At 45.6% G+C, this 22,206-nt stretch overlaps 1 protein-coding gene across 2 annotated transcripts in view; it reads left to right on the forward strand.

The window, feature by feature from the left end:
• Positions 1–12,156: 12,156 nt before the first annotated feature.
• BMPR1B (bone morphogenetic protein receptor type 1B) overlaps positions 12,157–22,206 on the forward strand; it is a 369,856-nt gene continuing 359,806 nt past the window's right edge. Inside the window, exon 1 of one of the 2 annotated variants that reach the window (XM_084855651.1) lies at positions 12,157–12,568. The gene's annotated coding sequence lies outside the window, so the exon portion shown is untranslated. The remainder of the gene's footprint in view (positions 12,569–22,206) is intronic. The other variant, XM_084855658.1, reaches the window with a different exon arrangement.

A 22,206-nucleotide genomic window follows, 5' to 3' on the forward strand; every position in this document is an offset into this window, starting at 1 on the left:
CAGGTTGTTTATAGCTGATGAAAACGGAACACACACATTTTAGGACAACTTAGACCTTCTGGTAATGACAACCTTTTAAAATTTCTGGGCCAAGTGAATAGCCTGGGAACCCTGATGCTACAGGTGTGGACTTGGTTAAACCCTAGGATGGGAAACTGCTGAGGGAATCATGTGAGATTGGAATAAGTATCTTTTCATGAATGCCACAATTGTTTAGACAAGATGTACCTCTTAGCTTTGTAGAGGTGTGAGGGTTATGTTATCCTCTGCAAGTGCTGGCCAAAGGGAGAGATTGCACGGTATTTTATTTTATTTTGTCCTCTGGATAGTTAATTTGCCTATGATTATTAGGACCTTGTCTTACATTGACATATAGGGCATCTGAAGGAGGATCAGTGTGCCGTTCAACACTCTGAGGTCAGGAAGTTGAAATCATGTGGAGAACTTTGCCAGGGAGCTTGAACATTTTTGTGTTTTTTCTCTGTTTGCTTTGGAAGTAATATCAGTTTTAGACAATTACTTACTGACTGGTGTTGCAGCTGAAAACTCCAAGCAGTGTCTTGTCAGATAACTCTATTGCTTCTTTGAAACATAACTGTTGGAAGCCAAGAATTTTTATAAGTGCCGTTTTTTAAAAAGAGAAGTGTGTAACTTGGAGTAACCAGTGAATTATGCATGAAGTGGTCCCCTTTGGAAAGACAAAACAAAACAGAAGGACAGAATCATTGTCAGCTTTTAAACTTGTACTTGCACAATTGATATGATTCAGAATTCTGTGTGAGCTGAGGCTTCCCATTTGATAATGAAATTACAAGCATGAACATTATGCACTGAGCATTTTCTCTCATAGAAAAGCAGAGGAGTACATCCATTCAGCTGCTTTCCATACTTTCACTTTGGTGTGTCTTCCTATGAACAAGATGTATGGGACAGCTTGGGTACATTTAAAATATAAGCATGAAGCACAAATCCTGTAGGGTGCACAAATCCTGTAGGGTGCATAAGGGTGCACAGCACAACCTATGCACACTTATGGATGGAGGCGTGAGGCCAAGCAGTCAGTCAGCATGGGATGTAGTCACAAGCACGTGTGGACTGCAGGAAGTGGGTATGCCCTGGATGTACACCTGCCCTCTTACATTGTTCAACACCCTGTACAAATTACTAGTATTCCTGCTATAGCTGTTCTTTTTCAGAAAACACAGTGTGGACATACCATTGGAAGGCAGAGCTCTATGCACACAATTGGGACCATTGGATTTCAGCTCTTGTTAGCCATGGCCAGTGGCAGCTACTGTGGTGGTCAGGAAGGGGGTCATCCCCATGCAGCTGTCTATGTGCTTTGTAGCTCTCTTCTTTCTTGGGCATCCCTCTGGGTCTGTCCGTTGTGTGGAGCAGCCACCACCAGCTGTTATATTTTTGTGGTTGTTGTTGTTCAGTCGTGTCTGACTCTTTGTGACCCATGGTTAGAACTTAAAAATATTTGTTTGTTTGTTTAATTTCTATACTGCCCAATAGCCGATGCTCTCTGGGCAGTTCACAAAAATTAAAACCAAACAGCACACAATAAAACAATTTAAAATATATAGAACATTAAAACCACAATATAACAATACAACCACAATAAAACCTAGCAGCAGTGCAGGAGTTTAAAATACAGATTTAAAACAGCAAAGATAAAAGTCTAGAAAGCTAAAATGCTAAAATGCCTGGGAAAATAAAAAGGTCTTTACCTGGTGCCGAAAGGAATACAATGTAGGTGCCAGGCGAACCTCACTAGGGAGCTAATTCCAGAGCCGGGGTGCCACAGCAGAAAAAGCTCTCCTCCTAGTAGCCACCTGCCTCACTTCCTTTGGCAGGGGCTCATGGAGTAGGGCTGCTGACGATGATCTTAAGGCTCAGGCAGGCACATATGGGAGGAGGCGATCCTTCAGGTAACCTGGCCCCAAGCTGTTAAGGGCTTTAAATGTTAATACCAGCACTTTGAATCGGGCCCAGAAATGGACTGACAGCCAGTGCAGCTGGAAAAGTACTGGCGTAATATGAGCTCGCTGGCCAGCCCCTGTTAACAATCTTGCTGCCCTATTTTGGATCAGCTGAAATTTCCAGAGCGTTTTCAAAGGCAGCCCCCCGTATAACGCATTGCAGTAATCCAGACGAGAAGTTATCAGAGCATGGATAACTGTAGCTAGGCTATCTCTGTCCAGATAAGGGCGTAGTTGGTATACCAGCCTAAGCTGATAAAAAGTGCTCCGTGCCACTGAGTTCACCTGTGCCTCAAGTGATAGTTCAACAGTTCAACTGTGCCCAAGTGACAGTTTGGGGGGATCCAAGAGCACCCCCAAACTATGAATGTAATCCTTTAGGGGGAATGCAACCCCCTCCAGAACAGGTTGAATATCACCTAGCCGGGCAGACGAACCACCCACTAACAGTACCTCCATCTTGTCTGGATTGAGTTTCAGTTTATTGGCCCTCATCCAGTCCATTACCGTGCCCAGGCACTGATTCAGAACAGCCACTGCCTCACCTGGGTTTGATGAGAAAGAGAGGTAGAGCTGGGTGTCATCCGCATATTGATAGCACCTCAGCCCACACCTCCGGATAACCTCCCCCAGCGGTTTCATGTAGATGTTAAACAGCATAGGGTATAAAATAGAGCCCTGTGGAACCCCATGGCACAATTGCCATGGCACAGAGCAGTAATCCCCCAACACCACCTTCTGGAATCGGCCCTCCAAGTAGGAGTGGAACCACTGCAATGCAGTGCCTCCAACTCCCAACCCAGACAACCTATCCAGAAGGATACTATGGTCGATGGTATCGAAAGCCGCTGAGAGGTCCAGGAGAATCAACAGGGTTGCACTCCCCATCCCTCTCCCAGCAGTGGTCATCCCACAGGGCGACCAAGGCAGTTTCTGTTCCAGAACCAGGCCAGAAGCCCGACTGAAATGGATCTAGATAATCCGTTTCATTCAAGAGTGCCTGGAGCTGTCCTACAACCACCCGCTCAAGCACCTTGCCCAGGAAGGGGATGTTGGCCACTGGACTATAATTGTTAACTTCCTCTGGGTCCAGGTTAGGCTTTTCCAGGAGTGGTCTAATTACTGCCTCTTTTAAAGCGGCAGGCACCACTCCCACTCTCAAGGAGGAATTTACAACCTCCTGGACCCAGCCAGACATCCCCTCCTTGTTTGATATAATAAGCCATGAAGGGCAAGGGTCAAGCACACAAGTGGTCGATTGGACTAGGCCAAGCATCTTGTCTGCATCCTCAGGCCTCAGTAACTGAAACTCATCCAATAAAACTGGACCAGACGGTGCTCCGAAAGCCTCTGCCAATGGAACTGCATTAATTGTAGTGTCCAATTCATGACGAATCTGAGCGACTTTATCTTCAAAGTGCCTTGCAATCTTATCACAGCGTGCCACCGAGGGTTCCACTGTCTCTCTCCCTGGCCCAGAATGTAACAGGCCACGAACCACTCGGAAAATCTCCACTGGACGACAGTGAGAAGATGCAATGCTGGTGGAAAAGAACTGTCTCTTTGCCACCCCCACCACCACAGAGTAGGCTTTATAGTGGGCTCTTACCTGTGCTCGGTCAGACTCAGCATGAATTTTCCTCCACCTGCATTCTAGCCGTCTCCCCTCTTGCTTCATTGCCCTCAGCTCAGGTGTATACCAAGGAGCTGGCCGGGCTCTGCTCAGAGGGAGAGGGCGCTTGGGCGAGATCGTGTCAACCGCCTGAGTCATCTCTGCATTGCACAAAGCGACCTGGGCTTCGACAGGAGCACCAGCCATACCAGCAGGAAAATCCCCCAGAGCCCTCTGGAATCCATCGGAATCCATTAATCTCTGGGGGTAGACCATTTTAATAGGTCCCCCACCCTTGCAGAGGGGAAAGGCCGCCAGGAGTCTAAACCTCAGCAGGAAGTGATCTGGCCATGACAAAGGGACAGATGTTAATTCCTCCACTTTCAGATCACCATCCTCCTGCCCAGTTGAGAAAACCAGATCAAGCGTGTGTCCTGTTATATGCGTTGGGCCGATGACATGTTGGGACAGCCCCATGGTTGTCATGGCAGCCATGAAGTCCTGAGCCGCCCCAGATACAGCGGCCTCGGCATGGAAGTTGAGATCCCCCAGGACCATCATCCTAGGGGTCCTCAACACCAAGTCCGAGACCACCTCCGTCAGCTCAGGCAGGGAGTCTGATGGGCAGCGGGGTGGGCGGTACACCAACAGAATCCCTAATCTGTCCCAGGTACCCAACACAAGGTACAAACACTCAAGATCTGCACTCGAATGAGCAGGAAGCCTAGAGAGGGAGATTTAATTCCTATAGACCACGGCAACCCCCCCTCCTCGACCCTCGAGTCGGTGTTGGTGCTGCACTGAGTACCCAGGAGGGCACAGCTGGGAGAGACTGACCCTTCCCAGTTCCCCCACCCAGGTCTCAGTAATACATACCAGGTCAGCCCCCTCATCCACAATCAAATCATGGATGAGGGAGATTTTATTTTGGGCCAACCTGGCATTCAGCAGCAGCACCACCAGACCCGAAGGCAGACTGGTAAGGCTGCCAGGAACCATCAGGTTGGGGGGAGAACCAGAAGAGGGGACAGCTGTAAGGTGTCTAGCCCCTCTTCTCAGCTGGCCTGATAATCCCCCAACGCCATACCTCCCCCTGCCCATGACCACAGTTATAGTGGCACCTCCCTGACCCCCTGAGTTGCTCAATAGTCCTCCCAGGCACATATTAAAATGTTAGGATATAAAATATACAACAGTGTAAAAGAATATAAAAGATAAAAGAGATAAAAGAGAACAGCACCTAAGAAGGAGCAGATAAAGTCCACGTTTGCCCCTTTCTCCCTGGTCTTTAAAGCTGCTGCCCCCTGCTGCAGCTATTTGCTGCTGGTATCTGTGTATGCTGGTGTCTCTGGAGAGGCAGGTGGGTGGGTCTGCAGGTGCTGTTCTGTGCGACTCCAAGTGCAACGCTAAGTGCGCACTTAGTGTCGCACTTGGTGTGACGCCGAGGCGCTGCCTCTGGCATCCCCGCCTTAAGTACCAGTTTGGTGGGGGCAGAAGCAGGCTCAGGATCCACCTGGTACAGCTGGCTGGTCCTCCTTCCCACAGGCTCCTTCCCAAGCAGCAAATATGATCAACAGGCCCACATGATGAATCTGTTGCTGGACTGATCCCCAATTTCAGGTGGCAGATCAAACGTCTGAATGCTTCCCTAAGCTAGGATGCAGGAGAGAAGGGTTCTAACCTAATCTTTCCACTTACATGCTCATTTTCTGTGTGCAGGGAATGTTTTTTATTTTCTTCAAAAGTGACAGGCACACACTTTCGAGATAGGGTATTATATAGAACAGCTCAAAAATCCCTATTAGGCTAATACCATCACAAAATAGTGTGCAAGCTTTCGAATTCTACAGATCTCATAATCAGGCTAGATGGTAAACAAAGCATCGTGGTGGGTGGGCAGGTGGGCAGGGGAACTGCCTGATGTTTGAAGCCGTGGAGCCTGCATTTAGTTACAGTCTTAAGATGGAATATGGGAGAAGATACCAATAATTCAAATTAGGATCTACTAGGTGTTGTGATGGTTTCAGGTTGCATCTAGGACTGCCCCTAGGACTCTTGGGATATACAAACAGACAATGGTTGATCTACCATTTTTTAAAATATAAAATCCAGCTGTTATCCAGATATATTTCCTTCATTAGACAAAACACATTGGTTCCTTGGAAGGTGGAAAACAGAATTAGAGAGAAACTATTTATATTAACAAAGCTGGAGATAATTTTAGGTGGCATACTAGATATAAAAAATCAATAGAAGCCAAATTGGGTAGCTTTATCTGGTAGCTGGAGGGGACACACCTTCAGAGAATAAAGTCCTGGTGCACCACCTAAAATGATCTCCATCGCACTTATGGGAACCCATCAAACAGTGACATTTGGCTGGGCAAGAGAGTGTGTGGGAAGAGTCAGCCCTATATATTCTCTTCCCCAGCACAACCGCACTGTCTCAGTGCAGGAGGGTGAATTGGGGGGCACCTTGAGCCCCCATGGTAGGCAACAAACATGTCCTTCGGGGACTGTGGGTTGCCCACCCCTGTACTAAGGAATTTAACTTTTCTCTGCCAGAAAGGATAGTTTTATGCTGCATATTTCTCCCATGTAATGTATTTAATTATTATTTTGTATTTTAATATTGTATTGCTTTGTAAGCACATGTGTTGATGGGCAGCCATAGAAATTCAGTAATAATAATAGTAATTTTCCACTTTAAAATTTTGTATAATTGTTTGTCTTCACCTTGCTTCAATTTCTGATTGTTTTTCTTCTCCCCCCTCCCCCACCACTCAGAAAGTTCTAATTAATATAGTCAATATTTGTCCATACATCTTTTGCTTGTCTCTCTTTCTCTTCCGATCTTATGGCTGGTGTACACATCATGTGCTCTTTCTGAGCACTATTCTGCTCTTTTGTACAACATAAGTAGAAAATGGGAGGGGGACAATGACACACCTAAAGGAACATTTCAACAAGAGGCAGCAAAGTGTGTGATAGGTAGTGTGAATTTGTAAGCTGCTGTGAAGGGATCTATGAGTGCTGTGGGTAGGGAAATCACCAGAAGAAGCCAGGGATTTTGAATGTGTGAGGATAATCTGCGAACATACATTTTGCTAACATAGGCTGCAGAAATCAAACACCAGCAAGCTTTCTTGTAATGCTTCCAGTATTTCTGCTTCCAAGCTCAGTCAGTCCTAAACTTTTCTTGCACGCTTTGAGAAGTTCTGGCTTGGGTCCCAGTCAAGGCCTACAAGTGCAAAGGTGCATGAAAGGAAAAAGGCAAACAAGATTTCACCCAACATGTCAAGGAGTTAATCAAAGATTCAGTCCTTGAAATGGGTAACAGGTCAGATGGAGGAACGTTTTGATTCTGCATGTTTGCTTTTGAACTGGTTTGCACGCTCCTCTGTATGTTTCGGTATCCCAAAATCTTAAGACGGCTTCTTTGCTTTTCTTCTCTACTTTAGCCCACTAACACAAAACAAAAAAGGTTTTGGCTATGGTGCCACAGGAACATCAATGGGGTTCTTAGAGCATGAAGTCTCTAGCATGGCTTAAGCCAAGGTTTCCCATGACAAAGCATCTGACTCACTTGGGGCTGCTGATATCTTAGTGTTTTGACAGTGGGGACAAGTTGAGACAGCAGGCAGAATCAATTGCAAGGATGTAGGAAGGGTGGAAGTCTGAGGTAGAAATACGGGAGCAGGAACAATCCTCTGAAAAGGTGTGGTCTACAGAAAGCAGAACGGGTTGACTGTACACAAGTACAAATTCTACTTGTACTTGTGTATTCTATGTCGCAGTTGCCAACTGGCTGCCTGACTAGGACGAGGTGTCCACACTGTGTGAGGTGATAATCATGGGGGAGCTAGAGCCCAAGGGAGCCTGAGGTGGTTCTGGGGTTGCGGGGCCTTTGGCACTGAATATAGAAGGGCTGTCCAGCACTAGCAAATACCTTTGGTCCCTCCTTCTGAAGACATTTCCCCCTGTTACCTTGGGGAGACTAGCTAGGCAAGAGGCCAGGCCCAGCTCTGACTTCCTAACATGGACATAATTTCCTCTGCTCCCTGATTTGGGGTGTGTGTGTGTGTGTTTCCAAGGATAGGTTGCTCTTTGGCCTACTACCAACTGCCCAAACAGCCAGAACTGCCACTGAAGGCCAAAACAGACATTACTTGAAATCCATATCTAGCAGCTAGTCTCTCCCCAACCCCATTTTTACTCTAGAGTAGATGTTGAGGGCCCATTCTGGATCTTAAAGTCAGCCTACCCCCATCCCCATGCTAGGGTCCTGATCTCAATTGAGGCCTCTGGGCCTACTGTACAGTAAAATGAAAAAATACATAGTTGCTAGAGGTGGATTTAAAGTAATGTCTGTTTTGGCCCAGATATTGCTGAGGGAGAAGAGACTTATCCTGTGAGGATTCTAAGTGTTAAATTGTTGTAAACTGCCTAGAGAGCTTTGGCTATTGGGCGGTATAGAAATGTAACACATACATAAATGAAACTGAACTGTGTGGTAGGACCAGCCTTGAGCTCCCAAGCCAGACACCGCTCCTGAATCGGATCTGGGGAGCACAGAGAGGGGAAAGCAGGAAGAGCTTTCTTAATGCTCAACCTATGAACTTAGGAATGTAAGAAGAGTTATGATGGATCAGACCAAGGGTCTGTTTAGTCCAGCATTCTGTTCACATAGTGGCCAACTAGCTGCCCATGAGAAACCCACAAGCAGGACATGAGTGCAACAGCACCCTTCCACCCATGTTCCCCAGCAGCTGATGTACATAAGCATACTGCCTCTGATACTGGAGGTAGCATATAGCCTTCAGGACTAGTAGCCATTGATAGCTTTCTCCTCCAGGAATTTGTCTAACCCCATTTTAAAGCCATCCAAATTGGTGGCCATCACTATGTCTTGTAGTAGCCAATTCCATAGTTGGACTATATACTGTATGAAGAAGCCAAGGTAGTCAAAACCTAAGCAGGCATCAGGCACAGGGCGAGAGTAACGCTTCCTGTGTTCTAGGGCCAGAAGTTCTAAATCAGGGGTGCACAACATTTTTTGGCCCTTGGGTGTTGGCACTGGACACACACACACACACACACACATACAGACTAGTGCTGTGCCAAAAATTTCTCCCACATTTTGCTTTCGAAAAGAAATTCCAAGGAGGAGGAATTTCAGAGAAAGTCTCATGGGTTGGGTTTGGAGTTCTTGGGCTTACTTTATTTATGAGGTGGCTGAGGAGTGTGCATGAATGTCCCATCTGTCATGGTACAGTAATCTCTGTGGTAGCTGTAGCCTCCTTGGCTTCCTGCACTTCAGTTAAAACCATCATGAAGAAGACATCATGAAGCAATTCCTACCATGGGGCTTTTTCAGTTCAGAAAGTGCAGGTGGCCTGGGAGGCTGCAGAGCAATGGAAAGTTGTGCAAAAGAGAGAGAAAACACCCACAGCGCCCTCTGTACCACCATTAGCAGTGTGGAACTAGTTATGACTGGGGGTGTCATGTCCACAGGGAGGAATGTGGTGGTAGTGGTGCACAGGGGCCATGCAACATGTGTCTGGGGGGCTGTGGTTTTGCACCCCTATTCTAAATGCGGATGCCTGCCTCTGTGAAGACTGTAAATGTGTAGGCCTAGAAATTCTGAATGGTAAATGTAAATCTGTTAACTTAAATAATTTTAAAAAATCATTGCATTTCTGACTCCTACTCCTAATCTGGTACTGCTGTGGCACTCTTAATTGTATCCTTGCATTTATTTCCTTCCTTCTGAAGAGTAGGGTAAAAATGCTTTAAGTAAACACACACACGCACACACACACACACGTGCATATATATCTATATATACACACACACACACACACACTCACATACACACATACATATATACACCCAGGCCTTGTTTGAAGAATGCTGTTTGTATCTAAACTCCTGAAAGATGCAAGCAATGTCACTAAATGTGTACAAACAGCACTATGTACATAGTCGCTGCATTACGTGTACTACAATTAAAAAACAACAACTTACAAAATTGGTACAATGTGTGTATGGTTGGGATTATTCCATGGGCAGGAAAACGGGAGGAGGAAGGATTGGAACTGACAACAGCATCATCACACAGTGAACAAATGACATGAGCTGCAGGCAAGGGTGGAACACCAGTCACAAATATCTCTTCCCTACTCTTTTCCTTTGATTTTTTCAAGGATCCAGGCTGAGGAAGTTTTCTGTGCAGCTTGAAAGCTTGCATGCCACTTTGTGATTGTTGGTTGACCCTAATCAAGACATTATTTTATTGACCCTCTGAGGGCACAGTGGAACTTTTGGTGAAAGTCAGGTGATGGTGTACATGTACACATTTACATGTACAATTTATTTCTTCATTAGCAGTATCTATATACTGCTTCTCATTTGAAACAAATCCAGAAGCAGTTTACAAAAGAATAAAAACAAACAAAACAAAGACCACACACATACACAGACAATAGTATAATGAGATTGGTACAAAGATAGCCAAAGCAAACAGATACGTTTTCAATAAATGCCTAAAACATTCCAGCACTGAGGCCTGACTTGCCTCATAGGGGAAATCATTTCAAGGGGCAGGTGCCACTGCAGAGAAGGCCCATCTCTGTGTCATTGCCAAAACAGAAATCTGTAGGCCTTGGCATGGACAACAGGCTCTTTGTTGAAGATCGCAGTGGCCTGGGAAGTTTTTATAGGGGGAGATGTTCTTTAGAATGCTATGAGATTGAAGGAAACAGGAGGGACCTGAGAAATGTGTCACAAAAATGGGACTGAGAAAAAAAAGGGCATCTGGTCTGGGTTACAAGTAAATCTAAAAAGCAGGGCTGGCGTCTTCAGACAGCTGTCAGGGTACAAATTCCCTCGCAGGGCCCACTGCTGATGCCTGCCTGGGTCACCCTTTAATATATGCATTTTTCTTGCCCAGCATTCCAATCAGCCCCATTTAAATTCACTGGTCTAGTTCACTGTGGGAAATTTAAACTACCCAGTGCTGCTTTGAATATTGCTGCTGCCACTGCCAGGTAATCCTTTCAGGGGCCAACAACAGAGGAGGGCATTTTGCCCTGGAACCTGGAGCCGAACCTGCCACCGGTTGGTGCAGACACGCAGTTTAACCATCCTGTGGTGCTAATTGGATTTGTCCTTTCCCCATCCTCTTAATGTATGAGATGTAGGGATTCCAACCTACTTTAGTGGCTGGAGTTCAGCATTTGGGGGATGACTGTCCAGGTTAGTTAGCACAGTCCATGCAAAGGGATCATCACATTAGTTTGCTGCACACTTCAGATTTATGCCCTCCCCCTCCCCTGAAATTGATGCACTCTCAAGAGTTGCTGGAAGCACTTCAAAATTTCTGCATGGAAGGCATTTCAGCATATGTGACCTGCATGGAGATTACTGTGTACACCTAACAACCCAATTCTAAATGTTAATTCAGAACTAATTAATGTTAATTCAGAACTACACATGATGTACAATGAGACAGTAGCAGCACCGCTTCAAATTGCATATGGGAGAATCACATTTTGAACATTTCATTCAAAATACTAATCTAAGGTAAAAACTCCATACAAATAAAAAGCCAACAAAACAGATGAAGCACCGGGCTAGTGCATTTCTCCCTGATGTACTAGATTTTTATTTGCAAGGAGCTTTTGTGGGTGGGGACTAACATAGGGAAAATTCAAAAGTGGTATCCATCAACTGTAGTCCAAACTTCATTCTGTAATTCGGGGTTGTACTATCTCTTTCAGCTGCATTGTAAACCCATCTTAAGTCCTATGTGTTTGGCATTTAGTAAATAAAGTTTGGATTGCTAATGGGCAGAACAGTCCTAACCCTCATATCTGCTGGCTATTGGGGGTTAGGATGGGGCAGAAGTGTGCCTCTGCCAGTGCAGAGGCCAGGCTCACCATGGAGTTGCGATCTCACCTGCGGAAAGTTCTGCAGGAATACATCTTCCTGCAGTGTTCCTGCCAGCATATGCCCTGAAACAGGATCTTCTAGGGTTGGGACGTAGGATGCTGTCTAATGTTGGGTCAGACCAGAGGTTCATTTCGCTCAGTATTGTTGGCACTGACTGGCAGCTACGGACAGGAATAGCTTCGGATCTGCTGCATCTAAAGTCCTTCCATTCCCCCAAAGGCCTCACAACTGGGCCCTTCAACTACGCCAGCCTAGAGCTGATTTCAGCGGGAGGAGAAAAGTTCAAATAACTAAGATCCGGAGGGCAAAAAAGCTCTATTAATTGCAGTATTTCTGAGCATCTTCTTGCACAGGTTATTCTCATTAGGAGCTGAAAGGTCGTTTTAGTGCTTTCGACCACACCGTTTTTGTTGCTGCTGCACGTAATGTGCGTACGTACAAGCAGGTCCACCTCACTAGCGCGTTGCTGCTATCTCTTAACCACCTTTCTCTAACACGCACCCAACGTGGCTTCTAAAGCCCGGGGAGCGGAGCGAGTAACAACGAACCCGCCGCACGCGATTAAACCGCACGCCGGTGGCGCGTCCGCTCCTCCGCACGGCACGGCTCAGCACGTGCGAATCGGTCCTCATTGGATCACTCGGCGGGGTGGGAGGCGAAAGAGCTGCCTGACCTAATCCCTCCTCGCGAAAGCATTTGGCTCTCGGCTCTCACTAGTGGGAGCTGGAGAGGGCAAGGAACCCAAATCCAGCAGATCGGTCTGCAGGAGAGCGAGAGCGAGAGCGGCGGCCAGAGCAGCTGCGGCTCGGAGCTTGGACGAGAAGCGAAAAGTGGCGCGGGGCGCGCGGAGCGGAGCAGCGGCGAGCCCGGCCGTTGCTCAGGGGCCAGAGCAGCTTCTGCCAGCACAAGGAGGGGAGACGCCCTCCCTCCTCCTCCTCCTCCTCCTCCGGTCAGCGGGGGAAGCCCGGCGTGACTGTTCTGCGGCTTGCCAGGAAGATCCCGGCTTCCAGGACTTGCGAGTGAGTTTGGGCGCCAGGGTGTAGATCGGGGCAGGACAACCCCTGCGAGCTGCCGGGGGCCTTCGCTCGTTTGGCCGCGTTTGCTGGAGCCGTGCGCCCCCCCCCCGCCCTTTCCCGCCCCCTCGTTCGTCTGGAGGTGCCTTTCCACCCCCCAGCGAGGCCGGGGATGCTTTTCTATGGTGGTGGGAAAAGGCTGGGCTGAATGGGAGGGACGTATCTGGGAAGATCTCAGAGAGGGGCGACTGATTCCTGCTAAGGTCCGCCAGCTTTGGAGGTTCGGGATAGTTTCCTTCGTATCCTGTAAAGAGCAGTTGGGTGTCCCTCGCCCCATCTACGGCACGGGTCACCCTCCTCCGGGGTTTCTGTATCAAGAATTACAACGTTAGCTTCTAGGTAAAAATACAACAAAACAGACCTACAATAAAAAATGCAAGTTATCTTTAAGCAGGCTGAGGTGGGAGGAGGGGCGCTGAAAGTGAGAATGCAGCAGAGAGTAAGTTGCTTAATGTTATTTATTTGTTTAATTTCTATTCTGGGCGGCCCTCAAATTTAATTTCCCAGTATCTTTTTATGGCTAGTTAGATTTCTTAAGACACCTTTCTCAGAAAAAAGAAAGGCGTCTTGTACCAGGGATGAAAACATACACACATTTTAAACAGCTAAAAACAGTTGTTAATAAAGCACAGGGAGATGAGGAATACCTTCAGTATGTCTTATAAAAGTGTATGCATGTGGGTGGGCGGAAGCTGTTTTATTACTTTGCAAGGAGCACCCTAAACTTGGGAGGGAAAGAGTTGCTAACAGAGTTTGAGTACTGAAAGGGATATGCCCCACCCCCATCCCCCAAACCAACTAGTCCAACAGTTTCACCGAACAAGGGGACCATTTCCCTAAAAATATCAGTAAAAGTCACCTTAGGTGGTAGCTCCTCCTGCAAAACCATGACTTGGGACGAGATGCACCTCAAGAACCCAAACTGAGCCCTGCTGGATTAGACCAAAGGCCTGTCTAGTCCAGCATCTCAGTTTCCCACAGTGGTCAGCTCGATGCCTATGAGAAACCCCAAAGCAGAACACGAGAGCTGTTAATAACTGGCACTTATTGGGAAAAGGATTCTGCTGGTGCCATCACTATTTTTGTGCCACAGTTGCTATTCCTCCTGTTGCAATGCAGGGTACCATCTCCATGTGGATTCCAGTCATTAAGGGTGCAATCCTGTGCATGTTTAGATAGAGGAAAAGCCCTACAACTGCCAGGATGCTGGAATTATAGTTTTTTCTGTCTAAAAATGTGTAGGATTGTACCCTGAGTGAGTTTGAATCAGATACTTGAAGATCTGTCTGTATCTGCACATTTCTATGTAGGGTTTTTTTTAAAAACAAACAAACAAACACAATATGGTGTTGGCACAAGCATCCCATCGCTGTAGGGTGGAAGCCCTAGTGGTGGTGGTGGTGGGAGGAGGAGGAGAAAAGGGATGTTTGTAAAATACATACATGCAAGATAATCCACTTCTATAAACTCCAAGTTTGCTTCTAATTTAGTAGAAGAAAACTGACAGTGGTCTCTTATCCAAAGGTTATGCAAGCCATGTGATCTACCCACTGTGCATAGTTGATCACTTGCAAAATAGATTCGTCTCATGTGTGGAGTGAGGATATTGTTCAAGTTAAAGGCAAAATAGAGTTCTGCTCATGTCCTATCAGCAAAGGTCAAATATGTGATTAGTTTGTAATACTTGGTATGGTACTGAGCGTTCTTATCCAAGAGCTGTACTGGCAGCATCTCATCTGCAAACTCATGTTCTAACAGGTGTTCTCTCTCTCTGCTATAATTTTCTAGTCCTGCTAGTAATATGAACCACAGTTCTTTGGGAACTTTTATCAAGTTCACTATGCCTCAGCTAAAACATTAATTTGTTGTATATGTGCACTTGCATTGTGTTGCCCTTTTCACTCCGAAGAACAGGGTAAAATATTTACATTGATACTTCTTAATCCACTTTTTGGTCTACATCAGAGAAATGATACTGCACTTTGGTACTGTCAGGAACATCAGAAGGGAAGGGTTGTCCCCTTTAACAGTAAGAGCTATGCTTTTCTTCGAGGAACATTGTTCTCTGGACAAGGGACTCCATATTCATAACTTAATAGCATTGAATCTGTGAGAAGGAAGAAGACAGAGGGAATTCTTAAAACCATTGTAGACAGCTACAAATAAACCATGCTTGATAAGAACATTCTCCGAGAAGATCCAGAATGCTTATTGACATTTAAGAGGGGGACTGCGGCTTAGTTGTTAAGCACAGAAAGTTTCAGGTACAATGTCTGGCTTTTCAGCTAAAAGGTAACAGGGCAAGGCAAAATGTGTCTGAGACCTTGGAGAACCGCTGACAGTCGGAGTTAAACAGATGCTCGAATGGTCTCAAATCAGCTTCATGTGATCAACAGTGCAAACTCTGGTTAGCATAGAAAGTGCTATATTTATATGGGGGGGGGGGAGCCGAATTTCCTTTAGGGTGCAGTCCTATGCACATTTAGACAGGAAAAAAAAGTCCTACAGCTCCCAGCACTCCACAGCCAGCAATAGGATTGCACCCTTATGGTGCAATCCTATGCATGTTTGGACAGAAAAAAGGTCTACAGCTGCCAGCATGCCCCAGCCAGTTGCTAATTAAGGTTCTCAGCAAGTTGCCTGCAACTCTTCTTTAAAGTAGAAATGTGGACTTGCAGTTTTTAAAGATTTTAAGGTCTTAACCCCCTTGCCCTGAGGTAGGATCTACTCTCCCCCAAATTATTTATTACTATGCAAATCTTACTTCATAGCTCATTTCAATGCACAAAGAGTGTTACTATTCTTAGTGTGTATCTTTATGATCACACTGTGAGTTAGAATGGACTTATGAAAACGAGTTTGCCCAAGGCTTACAGTGTAACTTGATGGCTGAACTTGAACCTAGTTCTCTGTAGCGTGTCTCACAAACTGTGATAGAAGAACTCTGTGCAGAAATGTTGCTGACTTGTATTTCTGGATTTGAAAAGAAGAGTCTTTGGGGCTCATAATATTTGCATCAAATACAAATGTTCGAGAGCCCCTGAAGGACAGGGTATACACTTTGAAATAAACAAATAACATATAGGTGGGCATATTCTCAGCAAGTAGCACAAGATTACGTCTAGTTAATTACTTAAATTTCTGTCTCAATACTTCAGGCATTACAGTATAAATGAAATAAATGGTATTAGTGCATCTCTGATGCTGGAACAGGCTTTTACAATGTAAGTGGATGCTTTTCAGGAATTGTATGTTGTCATGCTCTTATCATTAAGGATAATCCCATAATGGGATTGTTATAGTAAAAATCAACAAGTAAGGTATGTGTGTGCGTATGTATATATATCATCCAGCTCCATCTTCAACTGCTCCTCTTCCAGATTGCTCTGCCTTGCCTTTTTACTAAGTTCTTCCTCTCTCAACTGGTTCTGCTCTTTCAGCACCTGTATGTATTTTGGCTCTGTCTGACTAGATCCCACAGGAACTTTTACTGTCATACCTTCTCAGAGCTTTAACATCTGGGCTCTCACAGGAAAGTCCTAAGGCTTGGCATACTCCAGCAAGCTCTGCTTTAATCATTTACACAATTGTTGTTAACATTTCTCTACTGTAGAGAACATTTCTCTACTGACCCTCCACTTGTGAAGATTGAATTTTCAAAAATCTCTTAAAATCCAGTCAGCTTTGTGGCTTTCAGGGGACACATTTGCAAGGTGTTTTTTTTAATACACAATGCCTTATTCCTCTAAGAGAGCAATCCTATGACTACATGGCCATTAGATTTTTCAGTTTCTGGGAACTGAGCTCAGAGCCAGGGCTCCAAGCTCAGTTCCCGGAAACCGTGTTCCCTGCCCCCTCCCCCACCGCCTTATAGGCGGCATGGTTCTTCCCTGTCTCTTCACTCATAACTGCAGTATGGAGCGGCTGAAAAGGGGGCGTTCCCAGAGGAGGGGAGGAGACTGTGCAAACATTATGACATTTCCTATGTGTTGTCCAGCCTCCCCCCGCAACTCCGAGGTCCCCAAGTAGACCGCCAAAATTGGCTATCTAGCTGCAGATGCAGGGTGGCCGAAGTGCGGAGGAAAAGATCCCCTCTGTGCTCTGCCTGCCCTGCATTGGATAGTCAGCCGCCTCCGAGTTCAGAGGTAGCTGACTATCCCGACAGGAATGCTCCCTTAGTGGCTGTGTCAATTAGTTGGATCCCACTTTTGCCACCATGTATGATACCTCACTCTGTGGGAGGTAATTCCAGTGGCCACCACTTCAGACATTTCTTTCCTTTACCCAGAGTTCTCCCAGCCCTTTTTGGCTGGTGGATGCTCTTACAAAATGGCTGCCCTTGGGGGGAACTTGCCCATTCATAAAATGTCTGCCATGATGGGCCTGTTAGTCACAGAACTCATTTCCCAGAGAGCAAACTGGTGAGACTAGAAGAAAAGCAACTTGCCCCCAAACCGAAGTTGGCAGAGGTCAGGTCTAAGCACAAGGCCGCTATTTTGAACTGAAATAAAAATTGTGCTGGGGGCCAGCACTTCATTTTTTAGCATGCCATTCTCCCAGATTAAAAAAGAAAAATTAAGAAATAAAATAAAAATCAAGATGGGGTGGGAGTCAAGAGAGATGTCTGCGGGAACCATGTTGAAGGCCCCAGCTTTATCTTCCAGTGTCAGGTATATAAGGTAACCTGGCTAGGTATGGCTTTGGAACTTGTTATCCTTGAGAACAACAACGTGGGAATTGAATTGGTCCAAGCCAGCATAATCAGCAACAATGTAGGTCATTTCCCTTTTAAATAACAGTAACAACTTTATATTGCTCTGCACAAAGTCAACCAATCCAAGGAGGTAATCAAAATAAGAAACAAAACATGTTCTCTGATTTATGATAGCTGGCTGACTTGTGTTATTTCCGTGTCCCCAAACTACAAGACAAAGGTATGGTCTTCCATCTCCTTATGGTCTCCCCCCCCCCCCGAGCCAACATAAGGGAGTATTCCGTTCCTCAATATCCTAGGGTGTCTCCCATTTTCTTTAACCCCCAGCTTCCAACTGCCCTCATTGAACCTTCTAATTTCCCTCCAACTGCTTTCAGAACAGCCACATTGAGGTGCATGCAATGCAAATTGTGCGAGGAAGAAGAACTGGGCTGTTCTCACAGGCCTGCCTCCTTTGTCATGTCTTTGTCACCCCACCCTTTCAGGAGGAACTGTAGCTCAGTGGATGCAGAAGGTTCAGTCCCCTGCATCTCCAGACAGGGCTGAACAGCTCCTGCCTGAAACCCTGGAGAGCCACTACCAGTCAGTGTCAACAGTACTGGGCTAAGGGTTTGACTCAGTAGAAGGCAGCTTCCTATATTCCTTCCATGCATTGGAAGAATGTCTGCAGTGGGGAGCCTGTTGTATTCATGTAGGCTGCCCGTGTTACTTAGAATCCTGGAAAATCTGGGTTCTAGATCAAGTGTGGGGAGCCTACATGCTTATAGCAAGTTCTCCACTGTTGGTGTTTCCTTTTCAATGTGTGGAAGAGGTGACAGAGACACAGCGGAATGTTTGGGGGCCAGTGAGCATGGTTTCCTGACATGATTTCCATTGCATGTGCTTGAACATTTACGTTGGGCTTTTTCCTATTAACCAAGAGGATATATCAGATGTCAGGGACACAAACCAGATATGGCTGTTACCTTCAGAAGTATCTAGCGGGCCACTGTGGAAACAGAAAGGCGGGACTAGAGGACAGTTTTCTATAAGGCAGTTTTTACATTCTTAACCTCAGTAGTTTTGCACTCATATGAGGTACAGACATATTGGAGGTATTGTTCCTCAAGTGCGGTACCATATAGGTAAAATACTGTTCACAGCATTCTGTCCAAGTGTAGTTATTGGGACCATGGAATAGAACCTATGCAGATGAAGATTTAATCTGTACCCCAAGGCTGTCTGAATGCTTTGCTTCATTCCCCACCACACCCCACCCCAATGTAAGAAATGGCTCCCATACACTCATAGGGGGAAAACTGAAGTGCTGCATTTGGGTATAACCTTGTTGAGGACAAAGCCCGCCCTTGACTTTTGTCATGAAGTAACCGGTTTCTTGCTGACAGGGATTCCTCAGGGAACTGCAAGATATGCCGTGGTGCACTGCAACCCAACGGCTGCTCCCTTCCCATAAGCCCACCTGTCATAATGATGGGCATTTTCCTAGTCCTTTATAAAAGCCTTTGATAGAGAATTGCTGAAATACAGAGTTAACAAAATACTGAAGTGTGAAGAGCAGTTTTATAATGGAGCACTTATTACATTTTTTTCTAACAGAAGGCGGCATTTATCCCTTCAGAGAGAACTTGCAGGAGGCTTATGCAACCTGGTGTCCTACTCAAACACTGAAGCCTATGATTCTTTGCACAGGCAATTTTATGCCCACTATTACTAGGTTATAAAAAAGTAATTGGAATGCTATATATTCAAAGTGTTGGAGATTACCTTAAATCTTAAATGGCTTGGGACTAGGATACCTTAGGACAGCCTTCCCCAATCTGGTGTCCTCCAGATGTTTCGGACTGCAGCTCCCATCAGCCTCAGCTAGCATGGCCAGTGGTCAGGAATGCTGGAAGTTGTAGTTCAAAACATCTGGATGGCACCAGGTTGGGCAAGGCTGCTTTAGGGGGCCTGCCAGGTCCTAAGATCTGGTGGAGAGGTCCTTCTCTGTGTCCTGTCCATGGTGGAGGCATGGTTGGCTGGGACAAAAGTGAGGGCTTTCTTGGTGGTGGCACCCAGCTTATGGAATGCCTTGCTTTATGAGGTTCATTTGGCACCCACCTTTGCTCGCTGCTTTCCGAAGGTTGTTGCAAACCTTTCTGTGATGGCAAACTTTTGTCTTGCTGGGTGGATGATGTTTCTAGTTAGTTTAGCCACTCCTGCCGGTGGGACCAAGCGCGGGCAAATGGGCTGCTTGAACCAATGCATCGCTCCTTCATAGTAAGCCAGGGATCTCTGGAATTCTGGCTTACCATTGCATGCAAATTTTGCTGTAGCATGATGAGATAGTGACTCATCCACTTTTCCTTGAAGGCTTTAAATCAGAGGTGGTCAACTTGTGGCCCTCCAGATGTTTTGGCCTACAATTCCCATCATCTCTTGCCAGCATAGCCAATGATGAGGGATGATTGGAGTTCTATGCCAAAACATCTGGAGGGCTACAAGTTGCATATCCCTGCTTTAAGTTATTAGTGCTAGGTATCCAGAATAGATTATAAACTGCAACATAATGTTATCGTTATCATCATCATCATTATTATAATTAAATATTACATCTCTATACCACCCCATAACCAAAGCTCTCTGTTAAGCTTTAAGCCAAATTTCTTTTCTCCATGTTGTTTCCAAAGAGCCAAATAGTCAATCAAGCCTTCAATTCCTTTCACTTGTATCTTTTTCAGGAATAGTAACTGGACACAGAAGCACCACTTATATTAATGAAGCTCTAATCCCATGATTAAATAGATGAAAATTCTATTTTCAATCTAGCAGTGTGCATAGCCTTCCTTATTTACGCAAACACATCTTTTCTGGCTATACCCAAGGATCAGTAAGGTATGTTTCTTAGGGAATAATATAAATAGCTGAAGAAAATGAGCAATTCTGATTTAAATCAGTGTTCTGAACCACTGCATGGGCACGGTAATGGACTGGATGAGGGCTAATAAACTGAAACTCAATCCAGACAAGACGGAGGTACTGTTAGTGGGTGGTTCGTCTGCCCGGCTAGGTGATATTCAACCTGTTCTGGAGGGGGTTGCACTCCCCCTAAAGGATCAGGTTCGTAGTTTGGGGGTGCTCTTGGATCCAGAACTGTCACTTGAGGCACAGGTGAACTCAGTGGCACGGAGCACTTTTTATTAGCTTAGGCTGGTATACCAACTACGCCCTTATCTGGACAGAGATAGCCTAGCTACAGTTATCCATGCTCTGATAACTTCTCGTCTGGATTACTGCAATGCGTTATACGTGGGGCTGCCTTTGAAAACGGTCCAGAAACTTCAGCTGGTCCAAAATAGGGCAGCAAGATTGTTAACAGGGACTGGCCTGCGAGCTCATATTACGCCAGTACTTTTCCAGCTGCACTGGCTGCCAGTCCATTTCCAGGCCCGATTCAAAGTGCTGGTGTTAACATTCAAAGCCCTTAACGGCTTGGGGCCAGGTTACCTGAAGGATCGCCTCCTCCCATATGTGCCTGCCCGGACCTTAAGGTCATCATCAGAGGCCCTTCTCCGTGAGCCCCTGCCAAAGGAAGTGAGGCGGGTGGCTACTAGGAGGAGGGCTTTTTCTCTTGTGGCACCCCGGCTCTGGAATGAGCTCCCTAGTAAGGTTCGCCTGGTGCCTACATTGTACTCCTTTCGGCGCCAGGTGAAGACCTTTTTATTTTCCCAGGCATTTTAGCTTTCTGAATTTTTATCTTTGCTGTTTTAAATCTGTATTTTAAACTCCTGTACAGCTGCTAGGTTTTATTGTGGTTGTATTGTTATATTGTGGTTTTAATGTTCTATATATTTTAAATTGTTTTATTGTGTGTTGTTTGGTTTTAGTTTTTGTGAACCGCCCAGAGAGCTTCGGCTATTGGGCGGTATAGAAATAAATAAATAAATAAAATTAAATGAAACACTTTAAAGAACAGATGTGAAATACATTCAGTGCTTATACAAGAAAGCATATTTATACTCTGGTAGACCTTTACTATACTGAGTTCATGAAAAAGTTGATAGGAAAGTTGTTCATAAAGCTGATACTATTGTGTTTGTGTTGGTTTCAGTCAACATGACCAATAGGTTGTGCAGATAGAGGGGAAAATGGCTCTCCAAGCCAAGTTTGCATGCTTCCAGACAGAAGGCTTATAGCGCTACTAATTAGAAGGCATTATGAATATACAGTGGAGGTGAGGAATAGATTTAAGGGATTAGAGCTGATAGACAGAGTGCCTGAGGAACTATGGATGGAGGTCTGTAACATTGTTCAGGAGGCAGCAACTCAATCCATCCCAAAGAAAAAGAAATGTAAGAAAGTAAAGTGGCTGTCTGATGAGGCTTTACAACTAGCTGAGGAAAGAAGGGAAGCAAAAAGCAAGGGAGAAAGGGGAAGAGATATCCAACTGAATGCAGAGTTCCAGAGAACAGCAAGGAGAGACAAGAGGGCCTTCTTAAATGAACAATGCAAAGAAATCAAGGAAAACAATAGAATGGGGAAGACTAGAGATCTTTTCAAGAAAATTGGAGATCTCAAGGGAACGTTTTGTGCAAAGACGGGCATGATAAAGGACAAAGAAGGCAGGGACCTAACAGAAGCAGATGAGATTAAGAAGAGATGGAAAGAATACACAGAAGAACTATACAGGAAAGATCTGAATGTCCCTGATAGCCATGATAGTGTGGTCACTGAACTTGAACCGGACATCCTCGAGAGTGAAGTCAAGTGGGCCTTAGGAAGCATTAGTAACAACAAAGCTAGTGGAGATGAGAGTATTCCAGCTGAGCTATTTAAAATCCTAAAAGATGATGCTGTTAAAGTGCTGCACTCAATATGCCAACACATTTGG

Source organism: Heloderma suspectum, chromosome 5, assembly GCF_057233095.1.
Source record: "Heloderma suspectum isolate Gila_16-S chromosome 5, 16-S_ref, whole genome shotgun sequence".
NCBI lineage: Eukaryota > Metazoa > Chordata > Lepidosauria > Squamata > Helodermatidae > Heloderma > Heloderma suspectum.